Below are 17,330 nucleotides of genomic sequence, written 5' to 3' on the forward strand. Positions count from 1 at the left end.
TTCAGAAACTTTTAGTGTGTGCCACCCAGTACACTTACCATTGTCCACTGTAGAAGAGCTGCTGACATCATCCACCATGCACTCACTTGTATACACCCCTCAGACCTATCAGCCATGTGGCACCATGCAGTAACTGTTATACAGACCTGTTACTTGTGTTCAGCTGTTCCCAGGATATGACACAGTCAATGTGTCACCATAGTGCCATACCACTTGTAGGAAAGGACTGCAGACCAACATCCTGCTAACACATAGACACCTACAACACAAACAGAATACATTATGGAGACCACAATCAGTCAGTGTTAATAACAGCTATAATGCATCATGGCTGGACAGCTGCACACCCTGACATGTAAGCATTAAACATTCCAGCTGAAAACACATTAAACAGCATTACATTGATAAACCTTAGTACATTCACCCTGCACATCAGAACCATATTACATGTCCCTGCATTGATGGTATGGATGCTAGGGATGTGGCACAGGTATCATCATATGTACAGGGTGTTTTGTGGGTTTGCAAGATGCCTAGGCTGAGCCATTTGGTTGACATCATGTGTGTGTGTTAGGGGGTTCTTTATCAATTGGGCTGTGCAGATGTGGTGTGTGTAGGTATGGAGGTGCCCTAGCTGTGTTGGTAATTTGTGTGCATGTGTGTTTGTGTGTGTGTGTGTGTGTGTGTGTGTGTGTGTGTGTGTGTGTGTGTGTGTGTGTGTGTGTGTGTGTGTATGCATGCACACAGTTCTGCCATGTGGCTGCCCTGTACAGGAGTTTGCTGGACAACTGCAGATCATACATGGCAGGGTGTACAGTTCACCGTGTCTAGCCTTGGACATGAGGACTGAGGCTGCCAGGGGTTCCATGGGCATTACCAGGTAGAAGCTCAGATATGATACTCTCCCCTGATGATGACAATTGTCCTCTGGATCTGTGAACCTGGTGGGACTGGCCAGGACCACGTGCACATGGCCTGCTGCAATGTGGTATGGACAGACCCCCCTGAAGTGCTGCTGCTTGTACTGCCACTATGAGAGCGGCTGTGAGTTGTGGCATATCCACACAGACCTCCACCTGTTGGTGTTGCTGACCTATGTCCATGTGGCTGATGCCCTACTCCCACCACATGCTCTAACACAGACACCACATGGTCAAGGATTCACACCATCTCACACAACCGTCTATCCAGGACCTCTGCAAAATAACTGTCCGCACCTGCAAGATATGCCCCTGTGGTACGGCGGTAGCATTGTTACCTCACAGCAAGAGGTTCTCCCGTTCGATTCTCGGCTGGGCTTGGGAGGACCTTCTGTGCGGAGTCTGCACGTCTTCCCCATGGTTGGGTAGCATTTGAAGAACATGTGTGCATAAATGTGCATGCCTTCGTTAAAGGTTGAGTGTCAAGCTGGCACCTCGGCATTTCATAAAAATCTACTGCCAATCGTTAGCGGACCAGAGTTCCGCTGTGGCGACCCCTTACCGGGAAAAGCCAAAAAGCAAACAACAACAACCTGCAAGATCACGGATGTTGTCAAGTACAGCAGAATGAGTAGCCCTCTGGAGCCTCAGACTCTGTCTGGTGTAACATCCCATAGTGGCCTGAAACATGAGTCTGGTGACATAATCTGTGGCACTTCTGCCAGGGGCATGATGGCCAGAAGCCCTCCTATGAGCACCCCTGTACATCTGCCTGTGTTGTAGCTTGCCGGTCATCTGGCTTATGGCTGGTGTGTACTGACACACTTGCCATAGTCCCCATACTGTCCTGTTCCATGCCACCACCCGGTAACTGTCCCTCATCTACAGCCACTGGTGATGGGGTGTGTATGGGCATTGTGACTGTGCATGGAGATGAGGTGGATAAAAGTTGGATGTCAACCAATGGCACAGATTCAGCCCCTGACAACCCTGCCTGTGCCTAACCATACTTATCATCATTGTCAGAGTCTGTATGGACATTAACATCAGATTGCCTGCAGGAGGGACCCTGACCCACCCCACCACCTGTGAGGAGAAAACAAAAAAATGTAAGTTAAGACCTGTACATTATTACTTACCTCTACACACCCTCACTCTCTCTCTCTCTCACACACACACACACACACACACACACACACACACACACACACACACACACACACACACACACGCACACCCACACACACCCAGACACACACACACACACACACACACACACACACACACACACACACACACACACAAACACACAGGTGAGGTGGCACAAAGATATTACACAGACCTCTTATTACCCAACAGTCAACTTGCATGACATATGGCACAAACCAGCATGCACTGCAGATATACTCAATCCTTTTTACCAACATTATACATCTCTGTGATGCATGATTTGTGTTAATAGGTGATGCCCCTTCCCCTGGAACACACTGCAACAATGCACACAGTATTGCTGTGCACCAGTACAGCACCCTGGCATGTACTGTGCACCATACCCCTCAAGTGTACACAGCATTATTCGATGTGTATATGTGTGGCAGTTATGTTTGCTCTGTTGCTCACAGCCCCTATGTTATGAGGACTGATGTCAATAGTTAATGCCATATCTCTGATTTGCAGATTCCATCATCAGCAGTGCATGTATGAGCAATAAAATGTGATTACGCTTACAACCTTCAAATATTAATGTGGATATGAGGAGTGTACACACTCTTGTTGACATGCAGCCTCTTCCATGATATGCAATGGGGCCATAATACTGCATATGTTAACATTACACACACCTGATATGTGACATATGACCTGTGCAATCAAATGCAGTATCAAACAAATGTGTTAGTCATGCAGATGCTGAATAAGATAATACAATATGTGGGTTGCATAACTGTGCACACCCTGAGCACAATGGTTTGTTGCAGCACCTGTTAAGTGAACTGCAGCAGTCACTATTCCTGGAAGAGGTATACTAGCATGGCCCATCTTCCTTCACAATTATTTGGTCACTGTGCCTTCCAAATGTCCCCCAAATCTGCTGGCTTGAAAGTTCACCTCATGTATGCACCTCTTGGAGGTCACACAGTGCTGTCACTATTGCTGTGTAGTCAGGGTTATGTCTGGCACGATTCATGACATTGACTGTGTTCAGATACAGCCATTCTTAGTGAGCTTTGGATGTATGCTTCCATTCACTGCTGTGTTTCAGGATGACACCCCTCCCCATTCTCAGCCTTATTGCAGATGCTTGACAAATATGGGCCACACATGAGTGTTATTCGCAGTGTTCCAAATTCAGAACACCATGTCTACCAGCCTAGTTCCTGCTAATGAACAGCAAACCTAAAGGTGTACACTGGCACCAGCAAATTAAAAATAGGGATGGTGGGACTGAGGTGGAGTGAGGTGTTGCTTGTGCACCACATGTATGTTTATTAATACTGCTTGTAGGTTTCAGCCTTGGTCTCAGTACACCATTACACATTGCAATGCATGCCTTTGGGAGACTTGATGTTATGCTTATGCTACCTGTAGAGACACCTGGATGATGTTTCCTGTGGAACAACCCTTCCATCTGATTACCCTAACCCATAGGCCACACTTATGCAGATTCCAGATGATTGTTAACACAAGTACTACATAGGCAGTACTTGCTAGACATTCCTACAACTTCCTCAGTGTTGCTGCATGCTTCTGGGCAGCCTCCATGACCAGTTTGCAACATGTGCTGTCAGCTGTCTTGGATGGGCATTTGTTTATTTGCTACATTAATGTTCCCCCATTCTTCATACACATATACATGACCGTCTTCACTCTTTTCCATGGTATATTGCAATGGTGAGGTAAGGCTACTTCTCCCACTATTCAGTGCTACCTTTTGGATATGGGATCCTTTCCCTAGTTTGCAAGATGTGTGCAATCCATGGCTGCCTCTGTTGCAGGTGAGTGGGCAAATGTCATGGACATACTTCTTGGACAGCAGACCAATACTTGGTGTGACATTGAGGCCCTATACGTGATGAAAGGTGTGTACTCAAGAAGAGTGAATGCTGTCAGTACCTCACAAGCTGCTTCCACAATATATTATTTGGAGTGTGTGCACACATATGCTTCCAGTGTTTGTTAAGGTATCTATTCCCCATATTTGTTGTCTTAACCTAGGATTCCATATTACACATTCATTGCTCATTTTAGGGTCACATTACAAGTCCCAACATTATGTTCATCTCTGTCCACACATCTTGCACTGGCAGGTTGTTAGGTATACTGCAGGACTCTTACATACCCTTAAGATATGCCACCATGGTGACCACTGTGATGCAGTACAGTTAACAGCAACAATAAGTGAACATGTACAGTGTGCATTATGAGTAGGTGTGTTAAATGTGTGCATGGCAAATACCATGGCCATAACATGGCCAGTATATTGGCAAACCTGAACAAAACAACTCCATACTCACCAGCTACAGGCTGCTGCCCCATTTGTATACCAGAGGGACCTACATAGTTGTGTGAGAGACATAATGTCAGTAGCCACACCTGTGGCATTGGCACAGGGTGGGAACAGCATTTCAGTACATCAACAGTACAAACCCACAATACTAGAGATTATGCACATCTGCTCATTGCTACACTGCAGCAACAGACTATGTTATCTGACACATGCATAAAGATACTTTACAGATGAAGATGGATAAGAAACAGTGGTCTACTAATGTGCTCTGAAGCCTTACCTGCACGATCTTTGTCCATTGTGTGAGTGGCACACAGCTCCACAATCCTAGCTTCAGGTTGCTGGCTTGGCTGGTGGGTGTGTGCCCCAAGGTTGGTGAGGAGCTCCTCAGCATGTGTCAGTGGGGGCTGGATGGCATCACCCTCACCTGTTGCTCGCTGATCCCTCTTAACTGCAGCAGCATGCTAATGGGCATGGTGGATCAGATCTGTGGACCGATGCTGCACCTGCTCAAAACTATGGTTATGCAGGCCGGTATGATTTACCCTGTGGACAAGCTCATTCCACAGGGTGGTCCTCGTACTATGGTGAACTGTATAATGACATCATTTTCCTGGGGTGTATATGCAGAGAGCTGTACCTAGGACATTGAATCTGGAAGAAATAAACAGGAAAAAAGGTCAGAGATCCTCATACTGCAAGGATATACAAGTTGTTAATTGACATCTCCCCCCCACACACACACCATATCTGCAACAATAATCTAAACACACAAATCAATGGGTATGTTTACACCAAACCTACTGTTGGGACATATGTCCTATTGTTCAACAAATATTGAAATGTGTTTCTATTAAAGTTCCATGTTAAAACACTATCAATGATGGCTGGTTGCTATCTATGTAACCTGCATAGGTTCATAGGTAGGCACTAGGCTCTCGGGCCAAGGGCCTACGTAAGCCTAGCAAATAAGGTTCCATGGCTTATGCCACCCAAGAAAGTTATTTTCCTGTGCCACTGTCGAGAAGAGACACAGAAGGAATCCCCGGGGTGTATTTCCTCTTTCCCATCTACTCATCAAGATTTTTCTTGAAGAGTGCTAATGAAGAACTTTGCTTGACATAGATGGGTAGATTGTTCCAGAGCATAGGAAGTCTCTGGGACAGGAATCTATCCCTCCAGTGTGTTCTGTTTATTGTGGTGACAAGGTTTAGGTCCCTACAGCATGTAGCTCAGAGGAATTGGGATTTCTATAGGTGTAGCATGTCCAACAGCTCTGGGTTTGACATAGCTTTATATGTTAGGCAGAGATCACGTCAGAGTAGGCAATATGCTACAGAGTAAAGCTGGAGTTTTTTGAGGCAGTCAGTGTAGGGCATTTGTTTGAGGCCAGTAATCTTCTTTGTGAGGTACTTCTGTGGCCTTTCCAGCTGCTGCAGATGTCTTGTGAGGTGCATTCCAAAAGGGGCATTGTACTCTATAATGGGTCTAATGAGTGTCAAGTAGAGGGGAACAAAGACCTCTTTTTTCCTGGATGAGAACCCTTTTATGATGAGCTATGCCATGTAGAAGGACTTCCTGACTACTGTGGCAATGTGACTATCAAAGGAGAGACTACTGTCCACCTGGGTCCCAAGATCTCTTATCATGCATCTAGTGTTAAGTAGATTGCTATCTATGTGGTAGTTCATGGGTGCAGAGTTTTTACCAAAGGGGATGACACTGCACTTTTTGGCATTGAGCTTGAGGCCATGGCTCTGACACCAGGCATCTGTCTCAGTGAGGCCCTTCTGTAGGATGTCCACATCATTTGGGGACTTGACTATGGCTCCTAGTTTGCAGTCATCTGCGAACTTTGTAAGCAAGAGGGCAAGAGGCCTTCTGTATTAGCCTGTACTTCAGAGAAGTAGATACCAAACAGGAGAGGTCCCAGGATGGAGCCCTGCGGTACTCCTCTTGTCACTGCTTTGAGGTCAGATTTGGAGTCTGCAACTTTTACAGTGTGGGATCTGTCAGTGAGCCAGCTGGCAACCCATCTTGTGATGTAGGGATTTATACCTAGTTTAGTGAGTTTAGCTATAATTCCAGAATAGGGGATGGTGTCAAAAGCCTTGGCAAGGTCAGTATAGGCTGTGTGAACCACTTTACCCTCACCCACGGCTTTGGTGACTTCCTCAAAGAAGTCAATCAGGTTCAGGAGGCATGATCTGCCTTTCACAAACCCAAACTGGGTGGGATCCAGAGTTTGGAGGTTACCAATGTCTTTGTTTATGAGTTCCATGATGATACGTTCCATGGCCTTGCAGACCATGCTCGTCAGGCTAATAGGTCGATAGTTCCCAGGATCAGTGGTGTGCTGGTGTAATGACCACTGTGGTTCCATATATGCATGTGTTCTGTTTGTTATGCAACTGTTCCAAATCTGGTGTTTTGGGTTAATGGGAATATTTATGCATGCTGGTATAACTAATCCTGGATTGTGTTGACTATTGCTAACCCACATATGTTCTAAAATTGCAACACCATAGCATGTTTGGGAAGGCTGAGCTCAGCTGACCCACCTCTTCCACCTCATCTGGCCATGGCACTGGGCTCCAGCACATCTGGGACCCATCCTGGGACCTCATCGTCCACTGGTCCTGCAACACCTTTGGGTGGAACCACCTCAGGGGATGAGGCTTGTCCCACCCCTGGGAGTGGGCATGGACAAGATACTGTCATGTGAATTCAGGACTGCGGATTGGTGTGTAGCGATCTCTGAAGGGAGTTTGGAGATCTGCTATGCCAGCTTGGGGGCCACATGGTGAAATTAGAGAGTCAGCCTGCCCCTCCTGCTCAGCCCCCAGCACAGCCACCTTCAGGGCCATGAAGGTACAGTGGTGCCTGTCCTTGGGAGGGGACACTAGCTCCAATGTCATATCTGTCTATTTCACACACGTGTCTACTGGATGCATGTAATCTGTTCTAATTGGTTTCACAACACATTATTGTTGTCCTCACCCCTCTCTCATGGGTTTGAATGTCCAAATATACTTCCAAACTCAGTATATATGCACAGCTGTTGCTGTAGAGGAAATGGACAGCTATGGACGTTCCCTCCACCCGTCCTGCTCATCCCTAGCTACTTTCCCTATTGTCTTTCCCTCTTTGTGCCCCCTTTTTCACCACTTTCCTATCACTCCTTTTTTTTTTTCTTTTAAAGAAATTAGCATGGGAGTAAGCAGGAGTAAGTGCTTTTAAGCAGTAGAATGCAGGATTAAGCCTGTTTGCAAAACATTAACTAATGCCTACACAGATTAAGCAATTTTACGGTAACTATCTGTAAGCATATTTAACCGGCAGTTAGCATTGCTTACCATCGAGCAAACCAATGCAAACCCGCTTACAACTGCTTAAAAGCACCTTAATCACTCTGTATCCAACAGTCCTTGTTCTGCCCAGCAACAAAATAATCAGCCCTTGCAAGCCATGAACGCAGAACCCTACACACCATAGCCACAGCAATTTACCACTAACCCATCTGAGCTGTAGATATGTATGATGTTTTCTCAAACATATCATGCAGCACAGTTACTCAACAGTAGGGACAATGTATACATATATATATATATATATATATATATATATATATATATATATATATATATATATATATATATATATATATATATATATATATATATATATATGTATATATATATATATATATAAAGTGTCTATATTAGAGCATTGAAGTTTCAAAACTTCGAATGTTCTAATATCGAACCCTATTCAGTGAAAGCTGAAAACATCGAACATAAAGAACAGCGATTTTTTTCTTAGGGAAAAAATTTGCTGTTCCAAAGCACATACACACAACACAAGCACACCAAACAAACAGCAATCCACACACATATACCTAAAATCTTACACCTAACCCTACACTAAACTATACACACACCACTAACTTTCCACTTACCTTAACCCAAACCCTAACCCAAAGGGCTGTCATTATCGCACACTCACCTCACCCGCACCCTAACCCTAACTCACCTACCCCACCCTAACCCTCACATCCACACAATCGCACACTTACCTGACCCGTGCCCTAACCCTAACTCACCTAACCTGCCCTAACCCTCACGTCCAACAATCGCAAACATACCTAACCCGCTCCCTAACCCTAACTCACCTAACCTGCCCTAACCTTCATGTGCACACAACCACACACATACCTATCTCACCCTAACCCTAACTTACCTAACCCGCTCTCAATCGCACACTTACCTGAACCCAACCTGTAACTTTCCACCACAGCACTGAAAATACCAAAGCAACAGAAACAGACAACTGAATTCTTTCCCTAGGAAAACATTTGGTTTTCTGTTGCTTCAATATTTTCAGTTTTCGCTGAATAGGGTTTGATATTAGAACATTCAAAGTTTTGAAACTTCTATGTTCTAATATAAACCCAAAATTTTAATTGGGGATATTCCAGGATGACTATAATTTGGTTATCAGAAAACAACAAAGTGTAAAGACTTCTCATCTTCTGTTTGTAGATCATTTAAAATTGTATAGTTTATCAGATGAGGAACTGAAAACACAACTACAAGTGGTCAAAACATTTCAGATGATATAAGAATGTCATTTGGTCTTGATAAATGTGCAAAATAATACTATAGACCCATATATATATATATATATATATATATATATATATATATATATATATATATATATATATATATATGTATTTACACACATGTATTTACACACACACACACACACACACACATATATATATATATATATATATATATATATATAGACAGAGATATATATATATATATATATATATATATATATACATATATATATATATATATATATATATATATATATATATATATATATATATATATATATATATATATATATATATATATATATATATATATATATATATATATATATATATATATATATATACACATATATATATATATATATATATATGTATATGTATATATATATATATATATATATATATATATATATATATATATATATATATATATATATATAAAGTGCATTCAGACATTAAATCCACACTCTGAAACTTTCACTGCCAAACATCTGACCAAAGGCACTGTAAATGTGGGTGAAGGGGCCCAAAATAGGAATCTCTTGTAATTATTGCCATTATCCCTTCCTCCACATCTGAACTGTTCTGCCTTGCAACAAAATAGAGCATCACATGCAGACAAACCCTAACATTACGGGGGATATATAGGGACAGATCATAGATATGCCTATTACAAACCTATGAAGTTTGGCCATGATACATTTTGCATTACCATGACTGTTCTGAAGGTGGTGGGGTCTGAAACTCATGTGTCTGTCATGACTTCATTACTTCCACCCTCAGCTATTTGCCATGCTAATATAGATTTTTGGAGGAAGAGAACAAACACAATGATGATTTAAATCTTGACATTCTGTGCAGATCTGCACAGTTGACAGCTATGGCCCTCTGCACACAAGACCAGATGCTATGCCCATAGCAGTTGTTCAGCAGGACAGCATTGCAGCACATCTTTATGGCACATATAAATCTTCCATAATCATCTATCCCATTATTACAGACCAGGAACTACATTCAATTACATGCTGACATGTTTAACATACCTGTTTTATTATTATGCTCTCTTCTGTGTTCCAGATTATGCTCTCTTATTTGTTCCAGTTGATGTCTTCCTTGTTTTTTAGTATTATGTTTGTTTTTCCTTTTTTTTATTTATTTATTTTTATTTCTTTGTCTATCTCTCTAACTCTCTCTCTCCACTACAGGCATCAAGCTGGCAGAGTTCCTAAGCCAGCAGAGAGCAGAAAAAGCAACTTTCTTGATCATAAGTATTTTTTAAACTTTTTAGTTTGCATTTTTCGATCTTTTGAGCTTTTCGACTACTGTTTGTGCCTATATTACTGTTTTATTACCTTATTTTCCTGTTTTTGTGAGCTTATATTGTTGATTGCACTTGTGGGCTAAAGTATTGCTTAAAAGTAACAAACAGGCTAATACACTCAAGTGTACCAGCCTTTGATAGCAATTTAGTCGAAAACAAAGCATTTACTGCATTTTTTCTGTCTGTTTGCAAAAAAACAAAAAAACAAAAAATATTTCTCCTTTCCTAAACTTTCCTAGCTAGTTGTTCCAGTGATCAGATTTTGCTGATCCCTGGGCTTTGTATTTGGTTTCTGTGTTCCTCCATTTTCTTGTGTGGCCAGAGGTAGTTTCTTTACTCACCAGTGGGAGTGGGGAGTACTGAGCTGCTTGTTTGTCCTCAGAGGAGTGGTTAGAAGCAGCAACTAGTAATTCGTCATCCATTTTGGGTCATTTCCTGTTTTTTTCCAGCCCCCTGCTATAAAGCACGCTTTGGCAGGCTTTTCTGGCATTAGAGAACTAGGCATAGCTCCTCGTGGTCCCCTGCAGAGTTCCTAAGCCAGCAGAGAGCAGAAAAAAAAAACTTTCTTGATCATAAGTATTTTTAAGCTTTTTAGTTTGCATTTTTCGATCTTTTGAGCTTTTCGACTACTGTTTGTGCCTATATTACTGTTTTATTACCTTATTTTCCTGTTTTTGTGAGCTTATATTGTTGATTACACTTGTGGGCTAAAGTATTGCTTAAAAGTAACAAACAGGCTAATACACTCAAGTGTACCAGCCTTTGATAGCAATTTAGTCGAAAACAAAGCATTTACTGCATTTTTTTCTGTCTGTTTGCAAAAAACAAAAAAAACAAAAAAATATTTCTCCTTTCCTAAACTTTCCTAGCTAGTTGTTCCAGTGATCAAATTTTGCTGATCCCTGGGCTTTGTATTTGGTTTCTGTGTTCCTCCATTTTCTTGTGTGGCCAGAGGTAGTTTCTTTACTTACCAGTGGGAGTGGGGAGTACTGAGCTGCTTGTTTGTCCTCAGAGGAGTGGTTAGAAGCAGCAACTAGTAATTCGTCGGCCATTTTGGGTCATTTCCTGTTTATTACAGCCCCCTGCTATAAAGCACACGTTAGCGCACTTTAGCGCGATTTAGAGCGGAGCTGCTACCGTTGCACACTAGGGCAGCACCGGTTAATCAGATTTAAACTATTAGGGCTACCTAAAGTCCACTCTTCAAATTTTCCCTTAAAACTACCTTCCTCAAAGTATACTACTGTTCTATTTAGTGCATCCTACAACTATAAATTATCTCTACTTGACTCCCAAGTAGACTATTCTCTATCTGTATAGCGAAGCACTTGCTCCTACAGTACTTATCACCTCGATACAGCACTCTTGTTATAGAAAGTACCCCAAAAAAGCAAACCCCATTTCTCGGTCACCCACATCCCCCAGAACCTTTTCTTAAGTTTTTCTGTCTATTCCTTCTAGCATGTCGAGGGATCAGTTGCTAATGTCCTCTCCTGCTCAGCTGGTGAACCTATATTGAGGCAATGTTACAATTGCCTCATGTACACAGACAACCCTCCTCCTCCCACAAAACACAAATACATGCGAGAGATGCAACTATACGGCCAAACTGGAGGCTGAGCTCTCTCAACATAGGACTGGCATGACCAGACAGGAGGAGAAGGTAACCACACACACTATAGACCCAGTCTCACATAATACCATCACAACCTCAAATCATACACATAAACACACAAAGACATACTTGGAGGCTCTGATCAAAAATCTACCAAAACAGCAGAGGCCACCAAAGCAGACACCCAAACAACTACCACCTCAGAACACAACACCTGCAACACATAGACCACACAGTCAGAGTGTCAAGCAGTCACAGCCCTTAAGGCCAAACACAATGCCAGACACACTAGTCATTGGTGACTCCATAGTCAGACACACTGACGTCCCGCTCACCAGACTGAGTAAGGAGAAGGTCACAGTAAGCTGCCTGTCAGGTGCTAGAATCCGCCACATAATGCATGCACTCAGGTCTCTCAACAGCAGGTACAAGTACGACTCAATCATTGTCCACGCTGGTGTTAACGACCTGAGACGTACCTCCTTGGACTACATGAAAAGAGACATAGAGGAGCTCTCTGATTATGTAGCCCAAGCAGGTATGCCCCTGACCTTGAGCAGTATCCTACCTTCACCAAGAATGATGCCACAATACAGAGATAAGATGATCAGCTTTAACAATTGGCTTAAACTCTGGTGTCATTCAAAGGGGATCCAATGTCTGTCTGCCTGGGATGACATGCTGGACAAGCCACGCTGCTTCGCAAGGGACGGCTTGCACTTGTCACCCCTGGGATTCCGGATTTTGGCAAAGGCTCTTGCCACCCCCATAGTGCCTTTTTTAGGCAAGGCTCAAATTCTAAACCTACCACCCTAGAGCAAAACAAAGAAAATAAACTAAGGGTAATGCTGCTCAATGCCAGAAGTCTCAACCTCAAGATGCACGCACTCGAGGCCCTTCTCAGTATGGAGAACATCGATGTCTGCTGTGACAAAAACCTGGTTCAAGGCTCCTGAGAGCACCCCAGCACTATCAGGTTTTACCTCATATCATGCGTTCTGGCCCCAAAACCCAGACAATACCAAGAAAGGAGGAGGGGTATCCATATTCATCAAGGACACCCACACCTCAAGATTGGTGGCATCGCACGATGCATCGGAAACCATCCAGGTGCAATTAACCATAGGCAAGACTGCTCTGCAATTTGTAGCATGTTACAGGCCACCCTCGCAAACTCAGGAACCTCATATGGCCTTCCTGAAAACACTGGAGGGAATAAATGTATCTCGAACACCATCATACTAGGTGACTTCAACTACCCTAATATAGACTGGGAACACTACTCAAGCCCAAACACTCTAGCCCAAAAGTTCCTGGAATTCATAAACTCAAATGCCATGGAACAACTAGTCACCATCCCCACAAGAGGAGAAAACATACTTGATCTCATCATCACGAACATGGGAGCACAATGTTCAACGCTGAAGTATACCTCACTGGTGAGATCTGATCACAAACTAATCTCGCTGGAGGTCCTCATCCCGCCCACCCGAAATGAAAAAGACCACAGTAAAGAACTTCTCGAAAGCTGACTTCACACTTCTAAAGACTAGTGTGGTCTCCTTTAAGGCCCCTAATCCGGCGGTTAACATTACTCAAACTGCTGAATCACTTACAAATGCCTTCTACCAGCACCTGCAGGGATGCATGGATCAGGCAATCCCAAGCAAAACAAAGACTCTTTGTACCAAAGGCAAGCGTCCAGTCTGGTGGACCCCAGCCATAAACAAACTCTACAACAAAAGGAGAAAGCTACTACAAGATAGAGCAAAATCCTTAAAAGGTAAGACACCGCTGCTCACTATAAGTAAAAAGCTAAGAGCTCTCATAAAATCATCCAAAGCTAATTTTGAGAAAAAAATAGCTAAGGACTCTAAAGACAACCATAAGGCATTCTTTAGCTATGTCAGAAACCTAGGAGGAAACTCCCAGATATGCTCAGAATTAGTTCAAAATGATGTGAAGATTACTGATCCTACAGACATTGCCAACATACTGGCTGAAAGGTTCAGTGCAAACTTCTCCCTCCCCTAAAGGAGAGATATCTATACCAAATTATTGTAGCCCCCTAAACATCTCTAACGCCCAGGTGAGAACTGCTCTCTCCAAGGCAAAGAACACAGCATCCATGGGACCTGATGGTGTCCCCGGCTGTGTGCTCCATGAACTCAATGAGGAATAAACCCACAGTTAGGACAGCTGTTTAATCTTAGTCTCACCTCCGGATACGTACCCAGGGAGTGGCGCACAGCGACTGTGGTCCCACTCCACAAAGGCGGTGCCTCCACCGATCCTGGAAATTACCGTCCCATTAGCTTGACAAGCCTTATCTGCAAAGCCATGGAGAGGATCGTAATGGATCTCATAAATAAAGACATAGGGAACTTGCAGACTTTGGATCCAACCCAGTTTGGCTTTGTCAAAGGCAGATCATGCCTTCTAAACTTGGTTGACTTTTTTGAAACAGTCACCAAGGCCATTGACGAGGGTAAGGCAACCCATACAGCCTACCTAGACCTGGCGAAGGCTTTTGATACAATACCTCACTCGGGTATCATTGAAAAACTCATCAACTTAAATGTAAACCCATACATTACAAGATGGGTTGCAAACTGGCTGAGTGACAGAACCCACAGGGTCAGAGTTGCTGGCGCCATGTCAGACTCAAAGCCTGTCACAAGTGGTGTCCCACAGGGCTCAGTCCTGGGCCCACTCTTGTTTGGCATCTACTTTTCTGAAGTACAAGCAAACACAGGAGGGTTATGGCTGACAAAGTTTGCAGATGACTGCAAACTGGGCGCCATAGTTGAAAACACATCCGACACAGATATCCTTCAGAAGGGTCTCACAGAAATGGATAACTGGTGCCAGAGCCATGGCCTAAAGTTAAATGCCAAGAAATGCATAGTCATACCCTTCGGGAAAAATAAGGTTACCCCTAGCTACCATATAGGTGGCAATCCCCTGAACACAGAAGAAGTTATTAGGGACCTGGGAACCCAGGTTGACAGTAGCCTTTCATTCGACACTCATATTGCTAAAGTAGTTAGGAAGACCTTCTACATTGCCCACCTTATCATGAAGGGATTCACATCTACATCAAGGGAAGTCATAGTCTCCCTATACTCATCACTCATCAGACCAATGATCGAGTACAATGCCCCACTCGAAATGTATCTGACCCAACACTTGCAGCAGCTGGAGAGGCCACAAAAGTTCCTCACCAAAAGGATAAAGGGTCTCAAAAATCTGTCTTATGCTGCCCGACTGAAAGAACTCCAGTTATATTCAGTTGCTTACCGCTTGCTCAGAGGTGACCTATGCCTGACATACAAGGCCATGTCAAACCCAGATTTGATGAACATGCTTCATCTCAAAAAATCTAGATCCCTCAGAGCCACAAGGGCGGGAGACTTAAACCTCAACACGGTTATTAATAGGACGTGCTGGAGGGATAGATTCATCACCCAAAGACTCCCTATGCTGTGGAACAAAATCCCAGTTTATGTGAGGCAGAGCACCTCGCTGGCCTTGTTAAAGAGGAATCTTGACCAATGGATGGGAGATCGCAGGTACACCCCAGGGGTTACCTCAGTGTCACTGCTCGACAGAGGCACAGCAAAGTAATGGGCATAGTTTCTCCAAACTAAAGGGGTGGCGTAAGCCACAAAACTATGGGCTAGGCTTATAAATGCCCTCGGGCAGATAGCCTAGTATGAACCTATGAACCTATGAACCTATGAATAGGTTGCAGCATGGCTTTTGTAGGTGATACTTATGATCAGGTGATGGCCTGTGCACTAGTTGGTGTTCCCCACTTGCTAATTGCATGCAGGGAGCTGTGTAGTTTTTCCAATAACCAATGTCATAGCAACCCACTAATATAAATGACTACATCATGTGTGCATTGTCCCTTTATCTTTCCTGTATGGAAGATGTCCTTCCTGTGTGTGTAGGCAGCAGTGTTACAGAGAGCAGGTAGCAATACCTCTTACAACAGGACTTGTGGACACAGGCCAACTACATGTTTGTATAAGGTTCCAGACCTAGGGACAGTGTGTGAGTATTGCTGTTATGTGCATTGAATACTGCTAGTTTTGCAGGGTTTGTGTGTACATGCTAGTTTTGCATGGAATGCAGTCTGTCTGCATAGCTCTCAACCATGGGTCTATCCACATGATGGCCAGAGGATTGGCTATTATGTTTTGTCTGTTCCCCACACAGGTCTTATCCCTGACATAGCAGTGACATTGATAGGTAATTGTCTATCATTATTTAGTGTTGACATTCCTGCAATCATTCCAGTGATGTTGTGGACTGCCACACAAATTGTGGGGTAGGGTCCATATAAATGAGGGCTACAGCTGGATAAAACATGTGTGACCCTTTATAGTCTTGAGGTCAGTGTATGGAGAACACTGTTATATGCCATTGTAAGGCATTTTATGGGGGAGGGGTATTAAATGTTTTTAACCTAGGCTGTTACAACATGTGAGGGATATCAGTAATAAGAAATATTAAGGTATATGGATGTACATTTTGATACATTTCACCATGGGAACAGTGGTGGGCTAGAGCTTACTATCTTACACGCAGTTCTGCTTGTCAGTATGATAGTGCCATTTTAAGTTAAGCATTGTTATGTAACATATACATTTACATTGTGACAACTGATACTTTCCCCCTGGGGTTGAGTAGAGAGTGTAACTGGAGGCTATGGAACTACATCTGTAATTAAGTATTGATTGATTCTTATCTTCAATGCAAGTGTGTTTTTTACTGTTGTACTACTTGAAGGCTTTAGCCTAGACAGCAAGGTATTGTTATGTTTTGCAGATTACTGTATCATATGTTTTCTTTGAGAGTTGCATTAATCAGTTATTATGTATTTCAAACACCCCACCCCACCCTAACTTTGTATTCTCACTCCAGGGTCGCACTGCAGTGGGGCAGGAGCTATATTCCATTTTTGACCAAATGTAATTTGACTAAAAGCAGTAGACCCATATATATATATATATATATATATATATATATATATATATATATATATATATATAAATATATATTATGGCCGGGATTCACTAATCCTCCGTGTAAGACTAAATAAGTCTTACACGGAAACTGCAGCCTAAGCGGAAGACGTCAGCGCTCCATGCATATTCATGAGGGCGCGCTGACTCAACTCTAAGGCTAACACGGAGCATGCACGAGTGCAGGGGGCGTGTCAGACTGCCGAGCAGTCCAAAAATCCACACCCCTGCAAATCCCTCAATCTGCAAATGTCAACTGAAATGAGCGAGTCCACTCAAATGTGTATATACCCAACACTACACTCCCCC

Source organism: Protopterus annectens, chromosome 3.part1 (assembly GCF_019279795.1).
Source record: "Protopterus annectens isolate FY-2018-M chromosome 3.part1, PAN1.0, whole genome shotgun sequence".
Taxonomy (NCBI): domain Eukaryota; kingdom Metazoa; phylum Chordata; order Ceratodontiformes; family Protopteridae; genus Protopterus; species Protopterus annectens.